Raw genomic sequence first — 19,060 nt, forward strand, 5'->3', positions numbered from 1 at the left:
ACGTTAATCACCGAATTATTCAGACTAGCAGAAGCTTCTGAGTACAGGGCCCTGAAAGGGCAACTGAACTGTGATAGACTCGTAGTCGGTCCCACAGACACGCACATAAGTGAGAAGCTGCAACTTAACGCCGACCTTTCTCTGGAAGCCACAGTCACCGCTGCTCGCAACACGGAAAAAATTAAACAGCAGCAAAAGGACCTACGGACACAACTACAGTCATTTGCAGCTGTGGACACCATGCACGGCTTCTCGAAGAGCAAACGAAAGTTGAATAATGATTCTCAAAAACATTTACGCGACCAAAGTACGCAGACATGCAAGTGGTATGGTTGAACAAAATACCTATGGTTCACCATGAAATACTATGTGCCCAGTGAATGGCAAAACATGCAGTACCTGCAGCAAAAGGCAACACTGCTGCCTAATGCTTTTTCGCTTCCAAAAAGCAGAACAAAAAGCACATGCGAAGGTGTTTAGGAAGCGGTCTACTTGGGACAATGAACTTACCAACATGATCCTGGGCCATGGAAAATCGATGTGATATTCAATGGTGTGCCAGTGAAGTTCAAGTAGGCATTAGCGCAGATATAAATGCCATGCCAACAAGCATCTTCGATGAACAAGTCATGGGCAACCTGAAGCAAGCAAAGGAACAGCTGCTCGCCCCTGGAAGGATGAAAATAGCAACGGTTGGACTCTTCACTACGACCCTGTGCTGTAATTGCTAGTTGTGTCAAAAAGAAATTTATGTAATGGAGAAGCTGCATGACGCACTTTTTGACGTTCCGCAATCAAATCCTTCGATGTCCTGCCAAGTCTCCTAGAAGTAGCAGAGTCAGCAGCAAGGTCAGTGACCCAGCCAACATTATATGTCACTACCTCTACGTGATTACAAGCCTGAGCCTTCTCAACACCGATTACAGAATAACGTTACTCCCTCATACCAAGCGGTGTGCTATAATGTACCCAAGGGGAGTACTTCTATCCATATTGCCTAGTTTAAATGTGAATTAGAGAGAATATAGACCATGGGTGTAATCAGAAAGGCTGAAGAGACCACATAGTTGCGTGCACCTATGGTAGTGTCGGAAAATAAAGGAGGCGAGCTTCAAATCTGCAGTGACTTCGGAGGGTTGAAGTAGAACATTCTGTGAGAACGAGTCTTAGTGCCCACTTTGGATGAGTGCCTGGCCAAACTCACCGGAGTTGCTTGGTTTAGCAAACTTGACGCAAGGGCCGGTTATTGGTTGCCAGCTGCGTGAGTCCCAGAAGTACAACGCCATTTGGCCATTTTCAGTACCTTCGATTTCCCTTCGGTATTTCCACAGCAACTGAATTTTTCCAGAGAGAAATGCTAAGACCGCTAAAAGGCCTCGAACGGCAAAGCATGCGGGCAAGATGACATAATAGTGCTCGGCAACACGAAGGCAGAACATGCACGACTGCACAAAGTACTTCAGCGCCTGCAAGAAGCTGGAATCACCTTAAACGAGAGAAAGTGTGTACTACGCCAGCAGTCCAAAATCGGGGCCCTTGGTCAACTCTCTTCTCGTTAATAACATAACGAGGGTGTCGAATTTGGCAACATTCATGCGTTCAGGTAGCACATGTGTTTATTGATCAGTTGCCTTCACCGAGCAGTATCACACACCCGTGACGCCTGTGGTAGAAAGGATTTTCCACATCCGCCGCCAAGGTTTGTGAGTGGTGGCACTTGCTAGCAATCAGAGGGTTAGTTCTAGTAGTAACACATAAATACTCCAGAATTTGGATGGAAAGACGGTGCCATGGTAGCTCAATTGGTAGAGCATCCCACGCATAATGCGATGACGTGGGATCGTCACCACCTGCCACATGTTTCTTCATCCACATTTAATTCCATTATTTATGATTTCTTCATTTCAATTACTAAGTACAAGTAATTTCCCCTGTCTTGTCATTGGTGTCTTTGTCTGTTGGCTTCTTATATTATGAATAGTAAAAATCGGGCTCCTCGGTTAACCCCCTTTCTTGTCATTTATTACATAGCGAGTCTGGAATCCAGCGACATTGATGCATTCCGTTGGCATGTGGGGGTTTATTGACCAGTTGACTTCACCCAAAAAGATTACGTACTCATCACGCCTGCAGCGAAAAGGGTGTTCGACATCCATCGCCGAAGTTTGTGAGCGGAGGCGCTGGCTGACACTCCTAGGGTTAGTTCTAGTAGTAACACGTAAATGCCCCAGAAAATGGATGGGGAGGCAGTACTGCGGTAGCTCAATTGGTAGAGCATCGCACGCGTACTGCGAAAACTCGAGATGGTTCCCCAGCTGCCGCAAGCTGTTTTTTCATCCACTTTCAATTTCATTAATTTGTTATTTATTTCAATTAGTAAGTACAAGAAATTTACCCTGTCTTGTCTTTGCTGCCTTTGTTGGTTTCTTATAATATCAATAATAAAAATCAAGCCCCTTGGTGAACCCCCTTTTTTCTCATTCACCTTTAGTTAGTGGAATCCCTTGGACACATTGTATTGGCAAACGGTATCAGTGGTGACCCTGAACCGGTCAATGCGCCGTGTCAGCTAGCAGAGCCAAGAGACGTAGAATGTAGAAGTGAGCTCCTTCTTGGGAATGGCCAATCACCTGGTCAATTTCTCCCAGGGCTGTCGCAGCTCACAAAACCATTACATAATTTGCTTGACATTGATGCTGAATCCATCAAAAAACCATTGACAACGACACTGGTGCTCAACCAGTGCAACCGTCACAGTCTTCACACTGTATCAGCATATGTATCATTGTATAGTCTTGGGGCAGTCCTAGAAACAATAGAAGGTCGTAGGCTTCTAGTTGACTGTGTTCCAAGGTCTCTCTCTGACATAAAGACATAATGTACTCACATAGAGAAAGAAGCATCGGCAATTACATGGGCCCGGAATCATTTCCGCTGCTTCCTGGTAGGTCTGCAGTTCCATGTGGAAAGTGACCACAAGTCGCTAGTGCCGCTGCTGTCATCAAGCTGCCTGAGTTGACGCAGCGAGAGTGGAATGCACTGAAGCAACGAAGCAATGCTATATAACAAAAAGTCGGGTGCTTCAATGCACTTCACTTTCGCGGCTCTGCTGCAAAGAAAAAAAAAAGAATGTGGGTCCACACCAGAGACAGAATGCATCTTTTACTGCCACCTTAGGTTATAAAGTTCACGAACCACACATGAATACTGTTCAAAGCAACAAATATAAATGCAGATAAAAAGAACATTTGCAGATGTAGATGTCATGGCTGAAGTTAGAACAGCGCAAAGATAAAACAGACTCCTTTCAGCATAATAAAGAAATGTGGAAAACACAATACAACTGAAAGAGAGATCATGTTATTATCATACTTTTGTTTCTTTATAGTACTGTCGAAGCTTATAAGGATTCATTGAATGCACATACCTTAGGGTAAAGAAAAAAACTCACAAGCGAGAATAAACGTATGGCGGAAACCATAAAAAGGCAGAACAATGCGTAGTGGGAGTGGAATCGTCAAGGCTTACCAAACTCATTAAGGTGTGAGAACGGGCTGGACAACGGATGGTGAAAAAGGCGGGACGAAGACAAACGCGCTTTTCATCTTCTATTCTTTGCGGTCCTTTGTCTTTCTAGTGCTGATGAAAGAAAGTTACTAATTACAGACAAACAACATCCAATACATAATATAGAAAAATAGCATACAAACAAAATCATCTACAACATGCCATAAATAGAACGCATTTTCAAGCAAGTAAAAAACAGATTGGGACGCTCATGAAAACTCATTGTGATCGAAAGCTTTAAAGCAGAAACCACTGCCATTTCTGCCAGTTCGAGGAATTCATGTCTTGTTGAACAATAATTAAGATTTATTACAATGTTACAAGGAGTATCTTTTTTCACTCAGAAGTTAGTAAGGAAAAAAATTAACTGCAAGACACTTGAACCTGCGAAGCTTTAGAGCTTCGGCTACAAGAACGACATAGCGAGACAGCTATTAGCGATATTCGTAATTAGATGCGGAAATTGCAACCACAAATGAACTTTAAAAACAGTATAGCCAGTATTTGCGCTTATAAAGTACAACATGTCGAATAATCTCTATCTCTTTAAACATACATTCAATGTTGTGCTATAAGTGTTTTTAGTACCTGCTGCGGTAGCGAGTGGCTACATGGTTTCGCCGCTGAGGTCGGGGCTGGAAATCTTGACGCGTAGCGCAAAAGCATGGACCAAAGAATGCGCAAGTACGTAAGCCGCGTCGTGTTACAATCATCGCATTAACTTCGTAGGTAGCCTCTGTACAGCCACAAACGAGGCCATAAATGTTCGCGCGGATAGGAAGACAATCATGTTAACGCATGTGTGCGACGTACATGCACCACAGCACCGTTCTGGACTTGTGAATTCTCAGGTCATTGACGGCTGGCTTCCGCCGCGGGATCTGAAGTTCTGAAATATGGCGTTATTTTGCAGTGACGCTTTCTCCCGCGTCTACGGCTATCCCCTCACTTGAGCGCTTGTCGGCACCTGTGAACAAAAGACATTCCGATACTCCAAGTGACTCAAATAGGGATATATGTTGCTGGCATAGTTCAACAGCTTGGCAGGTGACTTCAGGCATTCTGTGAAGATGGCAAACGAACCGAGACTGCACTGCCGCGCCACCACATTTAAAACGATCGAACGATGGCTATGATTTGGGTTGAATTGGATCACTGCAGGACACTGTCGTCGAACAGCCTGCGTTAACAAGGCCTTCCGACACATCAACGTAAATATAAATTGTTTCGTTGAATCATTTTCCTTATATATAAAGTTAGGCAGTGAAATAAGTACTTGTTTTGGAACTAAGTGGTGTCCGAAAATCCAAATGTCACTGACGTGTTTTGGGTTCCCGAAATCACTTCCGCTGAACTCAAATAGAAAAGCGGCAGCAAAAGAATAGCCATAGAGATTGTTGACCACTACATGGAATCTATGATGTACTTTCTGCTTCTGTAATTGTTGATACCACCAGTGAAATCATAACCTTTGAGATTTGTTACGCTTTATTAGTCGTTTTAAGTGGTAGGGATGTGCGAGCTATGCATTTTGCCTTGCAAAAATAATTAAGGTTGTGTGTTCAATAGAGTGCGGAAAAATGAAAAGGAATTGTAAAGTGTATTAGGAACCTTTGGTATTTCCAATATTTTTTTTTCATATTACAACATTGATCCATGTCCTAACTCATGTACAATGCTAATGTACTGTCCGGAGGTACCATTCATGTTCAGCGAAGGGAACTTCAAAAGAGATTGTCCGCCGGACATCCGAACTGGCAATGTACATTTCTTGTACGTCCTACGAAGGTCCATATTCAATAGTTAGATGGATGGACAGATGGATGGTTGAGTAGTTAGACGGATATCCGCGGTTGCTAGGGGCATATCCATGGGACATCCGAAATGGGATAATCTGGCTGACATATTTCAGACTGTGTGTGTGTGTGTGTGTGTGTGTGTGTGTGTGTGTGTGTGTGTGTGTGTGTGTGTGTGTGTGTGTGTTTGTGTGTGTGTGCTTCAATGCATTTCACTGTCGACGCTCTGCTGCAAAAAAACAATTAACATGGGCCCACACCTGATTCAAGACACAACAAACCCTTAACTGCAACCTCAGGTTATACATTCCATAAAGCACACATGAATACTGTTCATAGCAACAAATATAAAAGCTGATTGAAAGAAAACTTGCAGATCTAGATATCATGACTGAATTTAGAACAGCACGAAGATATAAAAGCAACAAGAGAAACACCTTTCAGCATATTAAACAAAGTGTAACATATGTGGGAAAAACTATACAACTAAATAAGGTCTCATGTTATTATCATACTTATTTTACTTTTTCGTATTGTCAACGCTTGCAAGGACTCATTAAGGCACGTGCTTGAACATAAAGAAAAAGAAACGCTCAAGCACTCATAAACGTGTGACGGAAACAGCAAAAAGAGAGCACAATTCGTAGTAGAAGTGGAATCATCAAGGCTTACCTAACACAGTATGGTATGACAAGAGGCTGGACAAAGAACGGCCAAAAAGGTGGGCCGAAGAAACATGTGCTCTTGATCCTACCTAGTTTGCCATCTTTTGTCTCGTGTCATGCTGATTAAACAAGGTTACCTAATACTGACAAACATACGTCTCCACAGAATAGTGTAAGACAGCATTCAAACACAATTATGTACATGTGGTAAATTGAATGCATTTTCAAAGAAATGAGAAACAAAGTCAGACGCACCTGTAAACTTATTATGATGGATAGCTTAAACAAAGAAAGCCCCACCATTTCTGCAAGTTGGAAGTAGGAAAAAAATTAACTGCACCTGAACCTGCCAACCTTTAGAGCTTCGGCTGCAAGAACATATCAAGACAGCCATGAGACATATTCCTAATAATATGCTGAAACTTCCACCACAAATGAATTCTAAGTACACTATAGACAGAACTTCGGCTTGGCAGTACAGAATGGCGAATAGTCTTTACCTCTTTAAATATACATTCAATGTGATCCTACAAGTGCTTTAATACCCGCTGTGGTAGCGAGTGGCTATATCGATTCGCCGCTGAGGTCGGGGTTCGAAACCTTGACGCGTAGCACAAAAACATGGACCAAAGAATACTCAAGTGCGTAGGCCACGTCGTGTTGCAATCATCGCACTAACTTCGTAGGTAGCCTCTGTACAGCCACAAACGAGGCCATAAACGTTCGCGCGGATAGTAACACAATCATGTTAACGCATGTGCGACGTACACTGTCGTCCTTTATGAAAGGGAACACGCGAGCGCGTGGCATGCGCTCTGCGATCAATGCCTGCAGCACCATCAACCGAGAGCTTAAGAAAGCACGTCTGCTTTTGGAGTCATCTGTTGGCAATCAAAATAACGACTCATGGCCGTCAGATTACGAGTCAGATTACGCTCCCTCTTCCCTCGCGCAACGGGCGATGGCTGTAGCGCGTGGTCTGGCGCCAACAAATCGAGCGTGGTGCACAAGCACGGTCGTTATTTTGTTTGCCAATAGATGACGCCAAAAGCGAACGCGCTTTCTTTAGCTGTAGGTTGATGGCACTGTAGGCAGCCGCCGCAGAGCGCAGGCCACGCGCTCGCGTGTTCCCTTTCATAAAGGACGACAGTGTACATGCACCACTGTATCGTTCTGGACTTGCGAATTCTCAGGTTGTTGACGGCTGGCTTCCGCCGCGTGATCTGTATTTCCCAAATATGGCGTTTGTATGCAGTAACGCTTTCACCCGCGTCTACGCATTTCCCCTCACTTTAGGGCTTGTTGGCACCTGTGAACAAAACGCAATCCGATACTCTAAATGGCTCAAATACAGACATAGCTATGTAGGTGACTTCAGACAAGCTGTGAAGATGGCAAACGAATCGACACTGCAGTGGCGCTTCGCCACCATTAAAACGATGGAACGATGGCTATGACGTAAGCTTAACTGGATCACTGCAGGACACTGTCGTCCAACAACATGCGTTGCCGAGGCTTTATGACGCATCAACGCGCATATAAAAAGTTTTGTTGAAACATTTTTACTTTACATAATATTAGGCAGTGAAATAGCAACTTTTTTGGCAGTAAGTGGTTTCCGAAAACCGAACGTCTATGCAGTGTTTCCTGCTCCTGAAATCGCATCCGCTGAATTCAAATAACAGAATAGGCTTAGAGATTGCCTACGATATGTCGTCTACGATGCATTTTTTGTTTTTATAATTGTTAGTACAGCTAAAGAAAGCCTAGCCTTTGAGATCTGTTACGCTGCAACTATCGTCTTACGTTGCCAGGATGCGTCAATTAGTCGTTTTGCGTTGCAAAAATAACGGAGATAATGTGTTCAGTTGAGTGCAGAAAGATTGAAATATAAACTGAATTACTAGCCTTTACCATTTCCAACTATATATTTCATATTATGACATTATTCAATGTTCTAACTTATGTGCTAGGCGTGCTTATTCATATAAAGTAAGCGGACTGTCGAAACAAGATGTCCCCGGGACGTACGAAGGGGATATGAACATTTCGTGCACGTCCTATGGACATCCGAAAAGGATATTTAGATGTATGGACATTCGGACTTGTGGTGGACGTCCCACGGATGTGTATGGTTACTTGGGTCCTTTTTTCGTCCAGCGTTTACTCAAGAGTTGGCTTGGTAGCTCCATACAACTGTGCTATAGAGCGACACCATCAACGAAGGAAAGTGTGTCAATCTCTAGCCAGGCGATGGCGCCCGATCGAGGCATGCAATGTGCTGGGAGAGTGTTGAGGTATTTATATAAAAAAACATTATCTCACAGTCGAGGAAAATAACTAGGAAGCTTACCAGCAAGTATGCAGCCTGTAGGGTAAGCAATACAGCAAGAAAGAACGTCAAGTGGAAAGTCACAGAGGGTGAAATAATCTCATGGGTGGCGGCAATGGAAAAGATACCTGTCATTAGTAACTACTTAGGAGCAAGAAAAATATCAGGCAAGAAATATTTTACGATGACTCAAAGTGAAGCTGATTACATTTCGAAGCGAAATCAGGATGCCTTAGAACACGCACCTATAAAGCAAGCTATAAGAAGGACGAGGAAGCATCTGCTTGCTGCAGTAAAGCTAGGGAAACGATGGAGCATGTTTTATTACAATGTAGAGATATCTTCCCCGTGATTGATTTAGGCACCATTGTCCTCCCTGAAGCCCTTGGATTCAGCGAGAGCAGATGCAAAGTAAACATGTCCGAAGTAGAGATCAGTAGTAGGCGATTGGAAAACTAGTGGAAGAAAAGTAGGGAAAGGACAAAAAACGGAGACGTACAAAAACAAAGTTCCCAATAGAGGGTCAGAAAATTTGGTTTTGGGAATTCATCGTGGGTTTCTTTTCTTTCCTTTGTTTTTTTTTCATTTTAACCTAGGTAGGACAGTAGGCAGTTTATTAGCAAGGGCTTGGTGGCGGAAGGTACCACTCCGTTTCAAAGGGGACACTCATGACATGCATCCATCCATCCAATGTCGACTGAAGCTAAATGTTCCCACTGGACCACGAATATCCTCTGGACATCGCAATTTCATCCGAACGTCCAAGTGCCGGTTAAGGCCTTCAGTGGATAACATGAGAACATTACTTTGAGACGTCCTATTTGAGAGATCCTTTGAACCTTAACAGAATTTAACTTCTGGGATCTAAACGAATCCCAAAACTTTAACCCTTTTATTGTCTGACGGATGCTTTCAATGGTACGTCCCATAGCGGAAATGTCAAAACATAATACATGACCATGTCGCGGAATGTTAGCTCTCTTTTATGACTGCCCTCAGGGCACGCTCTTTCGGGCGGACGTCTCAGCGAGCAACATGAAGCTGCCACACTCAGGATCATACATATAATGAAGTCGATAAATTCGTTTGCCGCTCCGGTGATATTAATCGGTAATTGACCTTCCGTTGTGCTATCGTTATACTGCGTTTGATTGCATCGTGCTGCCTTTTTTTAAACTTCCGAGGTTACTCTGGGTTACCATATTTCTATGCAGCCCTTAGATCCGCCGAAATTTCTGAATGGAAAGCTTAAGAAGCGCTAATTTCTTCCATGTTGCCCACAGGATGGCTCCTCGAGTTATCGTCGTGTCTTTCATGAAGTGGCAAATAATAATAATAATAATAATAATAATAATAATAATAACAATAATAATAATAATAAAATAATAATAATAATAATAACAACAACTATTCCCGACACATATTTTCTGAATAGCCTCACTTGAGTTTCGTTTGCGTTTTGTGTGTGTAACCGCTATTGTAATAGCAAGTGTACAACTGCGTATGATTGGAATAACTCAACATTTGTAGGCATTTGTATCGCGGTAGCATCCCGTGCTGCATATTATGGCCGTTAGCAGTGTGTTCAAAGGGCTTGGTTGTTTAACTAGCCGCGCTGGTGAATTTTACCACGTCTTTACGTCTTTAGGACTGCTATAGTGCTCTTGTCAAGTAGCACCATGCACGTTTCTTGGAATAACGAAAGTTTTGGCGACTTGTTAGGGTTCTGCTAAATTACACGTGATCCTATGCGCATACTTTTGCGTGGTGTGGTAGAAGCCTGTTGCCAGTACCTTCGGTCATTGTTGCCAGAGTCCGAACAACGTTTAATGGGAAAAAACACCGTCAAGCATTGCGAATGCAGCGTCGCGAGGGGCACAGATTTACCAGACCAGAAGCATTACACACGCGTACTCTCTCAGGTCCCAACAGTACTATAAGGTTTCTGCATACATCCCGCGCTTGCGAACCGATTCCTCGCCAAGGGCCCTTTTCTCCGACGATACGAAGTGCTTCCTTTCACTGCGCGCGATATGGCTCCTACATATCGGTTGAATCTTTCACTGGATTTGAAACTAAGGCGCATCGTAGAACAAAGCGCGTTATGGCTGTTACGTACGCGAATAAGATTTCGCTTGACCTCAAACTGCGACGCGTTGCACAAACCTAGGGGCGCTTTTTTACGCTGCGCGCGATGGCTGAAACGACATGAAGCGGTCGCAATTTGCCTTGCTCCATCAAGGGAATATCTTGCGGTTTGTGCTACTCGCATTACTGGTGTTTCTGAAACTATTGTGCAACAGGTCTCAGTTTGAGAAAAGCCACTATGGCGAGCAGCGGAATACACAGCAGATTCTCTATGCGGAGCACGGCAAGCTAACCACTTCGTCTCCTTTCAGTCATCACGAGTAGCGGAAGAAGGTAGCCAATAGTTGTGTTACGCGTCCCAGTTTCTGATCCAGGGAAAGCATCAACGTGTATGTAGCACGGATAGCGCGCGCTGCGAAAAAAACATACCCGACAGTTTTGCGACGCGTCTCAGATACCGATCCAGCGAGAGCTGCAACCTGTATGTAGACGGGATAGCGCGCGCAATGAAAAAAGCTAGCCGAGATGGGTGCGAAGCGTCTCAGTTTCTAATTCAGTGAGAGCTTCAAGCAGTATGTAGCAGAGACAGCTCGCGCAACGAAAAAAGCTAGCCGAAAATTCTGCGACGCGTCCCAGTTTCCGATCCAGGGAGAGCTTCAGCCTGTATTAGCAGGGATAGCGTGCGCAACGAAGGAAGCTAGCCGAGTGGGGTGCGAAGTATCCCAGTCGCAGATCCAGTGAGAGCTTGAGTCTGTATAGAGCTGGGATAGAGTGTGCAACGAGGGAGCTAGCCAAGAGAAGTGCGACGCGTCCCAGTTGCTGATCCAGTGAGAGCTTCAACCTGTATGTAGCAGGAATAGCCAGTCAACGCAAGAAAGCTAGACGAGACTTGTCTGACGCATCGCAGTTTTAGATCCAGCGAAAGCTCGAGCCTGTATATAGCAGGCATAGTGCGCGCAACCAAAGAAGCCAGCCGAGAGAAGTGCGACGCGTTCCAATTTCCCATCCAGTGAGAGCTTCAACCTGTATGTAGCAGGAAAAGCGGGTGCAACTAAAAATAAGCCGAAACTTGTGCGACGCAGCCCAGTTTTAGATCTAGCGAAAGCTTGAGCCAGTATAGCCGACAGAGAGCGTGCAACGAAAGGAGCTAGGCGAGAGAAGTGCGACGCGTCTCAGTCTCCCTTCCAGTGAAAACTTTACCCTGCATGTAGCAGGAATAGCGGGCGCAACGAAACAACCTAGCCAAAACTTGTGCGACGTATTGCAGTTTTAGATCCAGAGAAAACTTGAGCTTGTATATAGCAGGGACAGCGCGCGCAACAAAAGAAGCTACCCAAGAGTAGTGCGACGGGCCCCAGTTGCCAATCCCAAGAGAGCTTCAACCTGTATATAGCAGGAATAGCGGGCGAAACGAAAGAACATGCGAAACTTGTGCGACGCGTCCGAGTGTCACATCCAGCGAGAGCTTGAGCCTGTCTATAGTAGGGACAGCGCGCTCAACGAACGAAGCTAAACGAGAGTAGTGCGACACGTCCCAGTTTCCAATCCAGTGAGAGCTTCAACCTGTATGAAGAAGGAACAGTGGGGCAACGCAAGAAAGCTAGTCGAAACTTGTGCGACGAATAGCAGTTTTAGATCCAGCGAAAGCTTGAGCCTGTATATAGCAGGGACAGCGCGCGCAACAAAAGAAGCTACCCTAGAGTAGTGCGACGCCTCCCAGTTGCCAATCCAGCCATACACTGTAAACGGAAATAACTCCGAGGTGGGAGTATACTGCTTGTCCTCTAGCGACCCCCCGGTTCGGAGTTTATTATGCTCCGTATGATCGGAGTAGAATTTTTACTCCGCACGAGCGGAATTTTTGCGTGGAATTATGGGAGGTTTTTTTGTCTTTTTTTATTTTTTGCTTTGCAATTGACGGAGTTTTTTCGAGGTGCAACGGGAGTATAAAAAGAGGCATCGCGTCAGTTTGCGCGAACATGTTTACATGCAGAGGCTGCTGGTCAAATTTCGAAATATGCACACGAGACCGCGTCATATTCGATGAAACAAGTGAATGAAAGCACATATATCATGACATACATAAACATTTCAGAAACGCCCAATGCAGCAATTTGAAAGACATCCCACGTACACGCGATACTCAAGATGCAACGGTGCCAGTATATATAGCCACGATACTGCGTGCCTCGAAACCGCCAAGGGAGCAGCTGTGCTGTTTTCAGAATTACGACTCACATGCTCGTTCATACGAGATCTGCCTCTTTGAAACTAACAGAATACCTTAATCAACACAAAACTGTTAATTCAAAATAGTGAGAGAAAAAAGTTTATGGCGTTATTTTTCAAAACTATGCCATTCTGTGAGTGCTGAAGCGACTTCGCACACTGCCGGCGTTCGCGGCCAAAAAGTAGTGCGTTAGTTACAGTAAGCTAGAAAAATGTAAGTGCATGTGCTGCATAGCAAAATTACATTTTTTCGATATAGTGGTAGCGTAGCAAGAAATTATTACGTGTGAGCATGACCCGCAGCAGCCGACGTAACACCGAAAAATGCGCAGACATACATTTTATACACCGCACTACTTGCTCTGAGTACAAGCAATCTGTCTCGGTTGCGAAAAGGAGCTACATCGCTGATCTGTCGAGTGAACCCCTAAACTCGTAGCCAGCAGGCATGCGTCTAAATCAGTGTCTCGGATAGAGCGTTATGTTAATGCAATATCGGAAGCAACGACGTGACCAAAACCTATATGCGCGATAACAATTCGATTCACATCGCTCAATAAGAAGCTTTATTTTAAGCACACATATATACTTATGTCCTACCGTTTTTCTTCGGGCGAGGATATCCGTTCACAGATCAATAAAAACAGTTGCTTGCACTCCGGTCTTTCTCACTGGCAACACAGCACCGCAACGAACTTGGGTTACGCCATTCATGCGCGACTAGCACGGATGTCGTCGCTCGAACAGTGGCTGCTGTTGCCATTGCTACGCGGTCCTTACAAACATTACACCGGACGTTGTCAGCATGTACTCAAAAGGACATAGAAGTGGCATTTCACGTACTGAAGAACACAAGACAGGGTGACGCAGCACGGAAACACAGCCAGAACGTGAGCCGACATCACGAGCCAGTGAGCAGCTTCGAGGTATACCTAAGCCTTTTTCCGCACTTGAAAACGTGGTTCTTGCAATCATCGTTGTCAGCAAAGTGATCACAGCTAATGTACTTGAAGCTGAGATACAGTGAGCTTCAGGCATGCCTATAACACTTTCTGGAAGGAGATACGGGAAACAAATTGACGAAACGCTGTCACGGAACGACACTTCACAGACGTAAACAAACCGTCAGCCATGAGCACTGCCCGCTCCGCCGAACGCGCCCGGTCGCTGGCGAGGCGCACAGCCTCATGGGAAGCGCCACGTGACTAACCTGTATCGGCGGAGGGGAGTTGTTCAAAACTCACTGTCGGAGTGTCACGGGAGAACGAAATTTTTAAGCGGAGTAAAATCGCGTCATGTCGCCTTAATACTCCGGCAGCTAGCCAGCGGAGTGAAACGAGGGAATGGCGCTGTTTTGCTCCCATACGTCGGAGTAAATATTTGAGGAGGGGAGGTTTTAGGGCACATCACCTCTTAAAAACTCTCAGCTGGGTTTATTTTCGTTTACAGTGTACACTGTTAGCAAAAATGATCCGAGATGGGAGTAAATGACTTGTCCTCCAGCGCATTCCCTGATGGGAGGTAAATTTACACCGGGTAGGCGGAGTAAACGATTTACTCCGCTGCTGAGCGGAGGCTGTGGAGGTACTTATGGGAGTATATGTTTACTTCCATCGCGGAGCTTCTGCGGGGAACTATGGGAATATATGTTTACCTCCATCGCGGAGCTTTTGCAGGGAAATATGGGAGTAAATGTTTACCTCCATCAAAGAGCTTTTGCAGGGAACTATGGGAGCACGTGTTTACCTCCATCGCGGAGCTTTTGTAGAGAACTATGGGAGTAAATGTTTACCTCCATCGAAGAGCTTTTGCAGGGAACTATGGGAGCACGTGTTTACCTCCATCGCGGAGCTTTTGTAGGGAACTATGGGAGTAAATGTTTACCTCCATCAAAGAGCTTTTGCAGGGAACTATGGGAGCACGTGTTTACCTCCATCGCGGAGCTTTTGTAGGGAACTATGGGAGTAAATGTTTACCTCCACCAAAGAGCTTTTGCAGGGAACTATGGGAGCACGTGTTTACCTCCATCGCGGAGCTTTTGTAGAGAACTATGGGAGTAAATGTTTATCTCCATCGAAGAGCTTTTGCAGGGAACTATGGGAGCACGTGTTTACCTCCATCGCGGAGCTTTTGTAGAGAACTATGGGAGTATATGTTTACCTCCATCAAGGAGCTTATGCAGGGAATTATGGGAGCATGTGTTTACATCCATCACGGAGCTTTTGCAGGAAGCTATGGGAATACTTTTTTACATTGATCATGGAGGTTTTACAGCAACATGTGGGAGTATCTGTTCACATGACTCGGCTAGTATGCCAATTTAAGAATTTTCAATATTGATTTTCCACACTGAGAAATACACAATATATTGGTTTGCAAGCTAGAAGATCCAAACAAAAGTAAGCAAAGTAGTGCTTTGGAGAAAATAAATTTATTACATAAGCAGAGGCAAGGAAGAAATGGACGACGCAAGCACAATCTCTCAACTGGTTTTTGATTATTTCTTGCCCATGTGTTATCAGCACAAACCAAACAGTAAGAATAGAAAGCAACTCATCCAGCTGCAGGTTTAAGCCAAGACCTTATGAAGTACATAAAAAATTCATGGAAATCAGCCACAAGTGCCTAAGCAAAGTGCAATACAGTCATTGTAGAAATAACATAGCTATAACAGTGCATTCTCCGACAAATATAGACTGTGGTACTACAAAAGGTAAAGAGGACATCATTTCTCATTGATATTGACATGTGCAAGAGTTAAAGCAGCAAAAAGTTGAGAAGACGCCAAAACACTTATTGCACTTTAAAATTAAATGATTAGGAGAATGAAAGTTCTGGTAGGCACTAACAGAGCCATTTTTACTGTGACAAGCTGGCAGAGTGGACTAAATAAAGCAGAGTTCAGCTTTGCTTTTTTCCCCCATATTACCGAAAGGCAAACATAGTGGCTAAGAGAGAGTCGTAAGGGATGGTAAAATGTTCATTGTATTGTACCCCGATTTTAAGAGCGGGTGAAAGTGAATGCCCTTAATAGCAGCACCGCCTCACAATTCCTTGCTCAGACTGACTCTAGGAACTTTGAAGCCGGTGGATCAAGTCCTTAGCTCCGAACATACACCATGCTTAAATTTCTTAACACAATACAATAACATTGAAAAAAAAAGCAGTCTGAAGAAAACCAACAAATGTGGCAGAATAATGATAAGTGGGCTTCTGATGGCCATCATCCAAGCTTCCTTACTGATATTCCACCTGGACAATGCTGCTGGCGCAAGAAGGCTTACAGAGCCTCAGAACCACCGCCTGGGCTCACTTCTGACGATTAAAGGCAAAAAACAGGCAGTGCTGCAGACCGCATCATAAAAGAACATGTGGACTAGTTGAGATGACAACTTTTGGAAGCTTCATTCCACAACATCTTGGGAAGGATAAAAAGTAAAAAAAAAATCTTTCAGAGAAGTGCGCCAATCTGAACTTAACGTTACAGCGCAAACACCTAAGACAAACCACAAAAAGACACGATACACACTGGCGCTTCTTGTGGTTCGTCTTAGGTGTTTGCACTGTAACGTCAAGTTCAGAATTATGTACCAACTAGGCCCAAATGAAGTTTTACTGTGCCAATCTGACAACATTGTTATAAGAGATTTCTCACACCCTTTAGAGGAATAAGGGACCTGATTGCTGGCTCACAGCCTTGATTACACACAGCAAGTGCTGCTGCGCTCGAGTATGGTCAAGGCTGGTTGTATTAGTGATAGCCTGCATGCACACTAGCAGCAGCTTGGCATCTGCTTTTACGGCAGCAGCCATACAAGGTCCTTGCTTGCTTAACACAAAGCCAGTATAATAAAATGCGAGCAACAAAAATTATGAATTATTAAGAAACCGTGCAAATAAGCTACGTATTCAAACAAGGTATATGCAGGTAACTTTTATAATTGTTGATAATTATGTTTCAAAACAAGTTCAAGGCTCCGAACCAGCATTGCATTTACATTTAATGCAGCTGCATCCACAGTGTAACTTTTCTTAACAGCATCCCATAAGATGTTGGAAGCCTCAATGGCACTGCATATATTGCACATAAATAAAAAAGTATATAGACTGTAACCATTGTGAAACACCTCGTAACTGTGTCGCTGTAAGACAATGACAATGCAGATATTACAGAACTAATAGGTAAATAAAAGGTACGTATAAGCAACGAAATAAAAAGTGCACTAGTAGCAGAGAAGGAAAGCATGTTAAATATCACATTAAAATGGCATAAGGCATTTGAACATAATGCTGAGAACACTTGCGGTTTACGAGAATCATCAAGTGAAGCATGCAGAAAAGTGTTAGCCATGTTAGCCAATTCCACGGCCTTCAAGACCTACAATGCCATAAACTAGAGTGTCTCAAGGTGTACACTCCTGGCCATTTGGGCAACTGAAGTCAAGGAGTATGCTTCCATTCAAGCCGGGGTACTATCTCTTTTCCGGTTTGCACTGCACTCTTTTCATATGTTCAATACAAACCACCTTGGCAAGGAACAGTACCAACAGATGAGATAAAACGAAAGACAAACACAGTGCTGACTGACACGTGGATATGTTTGCTGCCATGCTTTCCCTTTTCACACTGTCACGAGTCACCGGCAGAGCATGTGCGATAATGTGGAGCAGACGACATTGGTCAGTGAAATGGAGAATGGATACATGAGGTGAGGAAGCATGTGAAGTGTCAGAGAAAAATTGAAGGAAAAGGGGAGGAAAACCAAGCAGCGCGCATTGCTGACATGGATGAGAAGCACAGCAGTCGCATCTCTAGCTGTGCTTTGGAGATGGGAAGTAGTAGCTAGGGACCACGGACAGACGAGAGGACATCCAAGAGTTGGCCAACAACAGCTTCCAAGACCTGACTACATCGCCATGACTATGCTCTGCAACCCCGGCCCAACGCTACACTGCCGTAACCGGCCTTGTCCAGTGCCACAATCACCTGACCACATCAGCCACAGAATGCCCGACTAGTCCAGACTGCGTCCTGTGCAATGCAAGTCTCGTAAGGGGGCTACAACCTCGTCACTCACAATGAAGGTCTATGTCTACGCTGTGTTGCAACTACGCAGACTGACATCTTGTACCACGCCATGCGGACGTTCACTGCTACTCTGACAGTCAGAACATTCAATTCTTGGGGACTGTGTCACTTGGCCAGTCAAACTATAAACATTATACAGATAATATCTAATTTGTTTTGATTATATACCTAGTTTTGCAAATATCTCTTTTGTGTACAGGGTTTATTCTGTGCGCATTTACTTTGCTGTTCATTTGTTTTGGGTTATGTTGTCTTGGGAAAAATATTTAACATATTTTCATTGCGTCTCTGTCCATTCCTGGAGCGCTGAAATTCGTGACAGTTGGCAAACCTGTCAGGATTTGTTCTTCCTGCCGTGCTCTTCCACATGAGCAAGGGTCTCACTTATGCCACGGATGTACGGTATTGAAGCCCGTTTTTTTGGGGGGTCCAGGGTGGGTGGGTACTGCGTGAGCCAGTTGGCATCCTACTGAGTCAATGAAGTACTCAGGGTATCCCCAAGCCATCAATTCCCACTGCACAAGTGAATTGTCTGCCATGTGGTCTTCTGCTGTTGTGCACACATTTTTCACCCAACGAAGGAGAAAGCAGACAACAGACCTCTTTTGCGAAGCAGGGTGCACCAATGTGTAGTTGAGGTAGCGCCCTGTGTGAGTTGGCTTCCTAAACACTTCGAATAACAGGTTCGGCCCTTCGCGTGGCACAAGGGTGTCCAAAAATGGCAGTTGACCTTCACATTAAACTTCTATGGTGAACCTAATTTTCCTTGCATATTGTTTAAGTGAGCCGTGAAGAGGTCGAGGTTTAACTCAAGGTTAATTCGTTTAATTGACACCTAAGGTCTTCTCCAGATATGTCGACTGTTTCAGAGTTTTGCAACAACAGAATGTTCACCTCTTCACGGCTCACTTAAACAGTAATGCAAGCAGCAATTAAGTTCACCATAGAATTGGAATCTTAAGGCCAACTGTCATTCTTGGACAGCCTCGTGCAACGTAAAGGGCCAAACCTGTTATTCGAGGTGTTTAGGAAGCTAACTCACACGAGGCGCTACCTCAACTACACACTGGTGCACCCTGCTTCGCAAAAGAGGTCTGTTGTCTGCTCTCTCCTTTGTTGGGTGAAAAATGTGTGCACAACAGCAGAAGACCACATGGCAGACAATTCACTTGTGCACTGGGAATTGATGGCTTGTGGATACCCTGAGTTCTCCATTGACACAGTAGGGTGCCAGCTGGCTTGCGCAGTACCCACCCACCCTGGACCCCCGAAAGATGGGCTTCAATACCATATGT

Source organism: Dermacentor albipictus, unplaced genomic scaffold, assembly GCF_038994185.2.
Source record: "Dermacentor albipictus isolate Rhodes 1998 colony unplaced genomic scaffold, USDA_Dalb.pri_finalv2 scaffold_25, whole genome shotgun sequence".
Lineage (NCBI taxonomy): Eukaryota > Metazoa > Arthropoda > Arachnida > Ixodida > Ixodidae > Dermacentor > Dermacentor albipictus.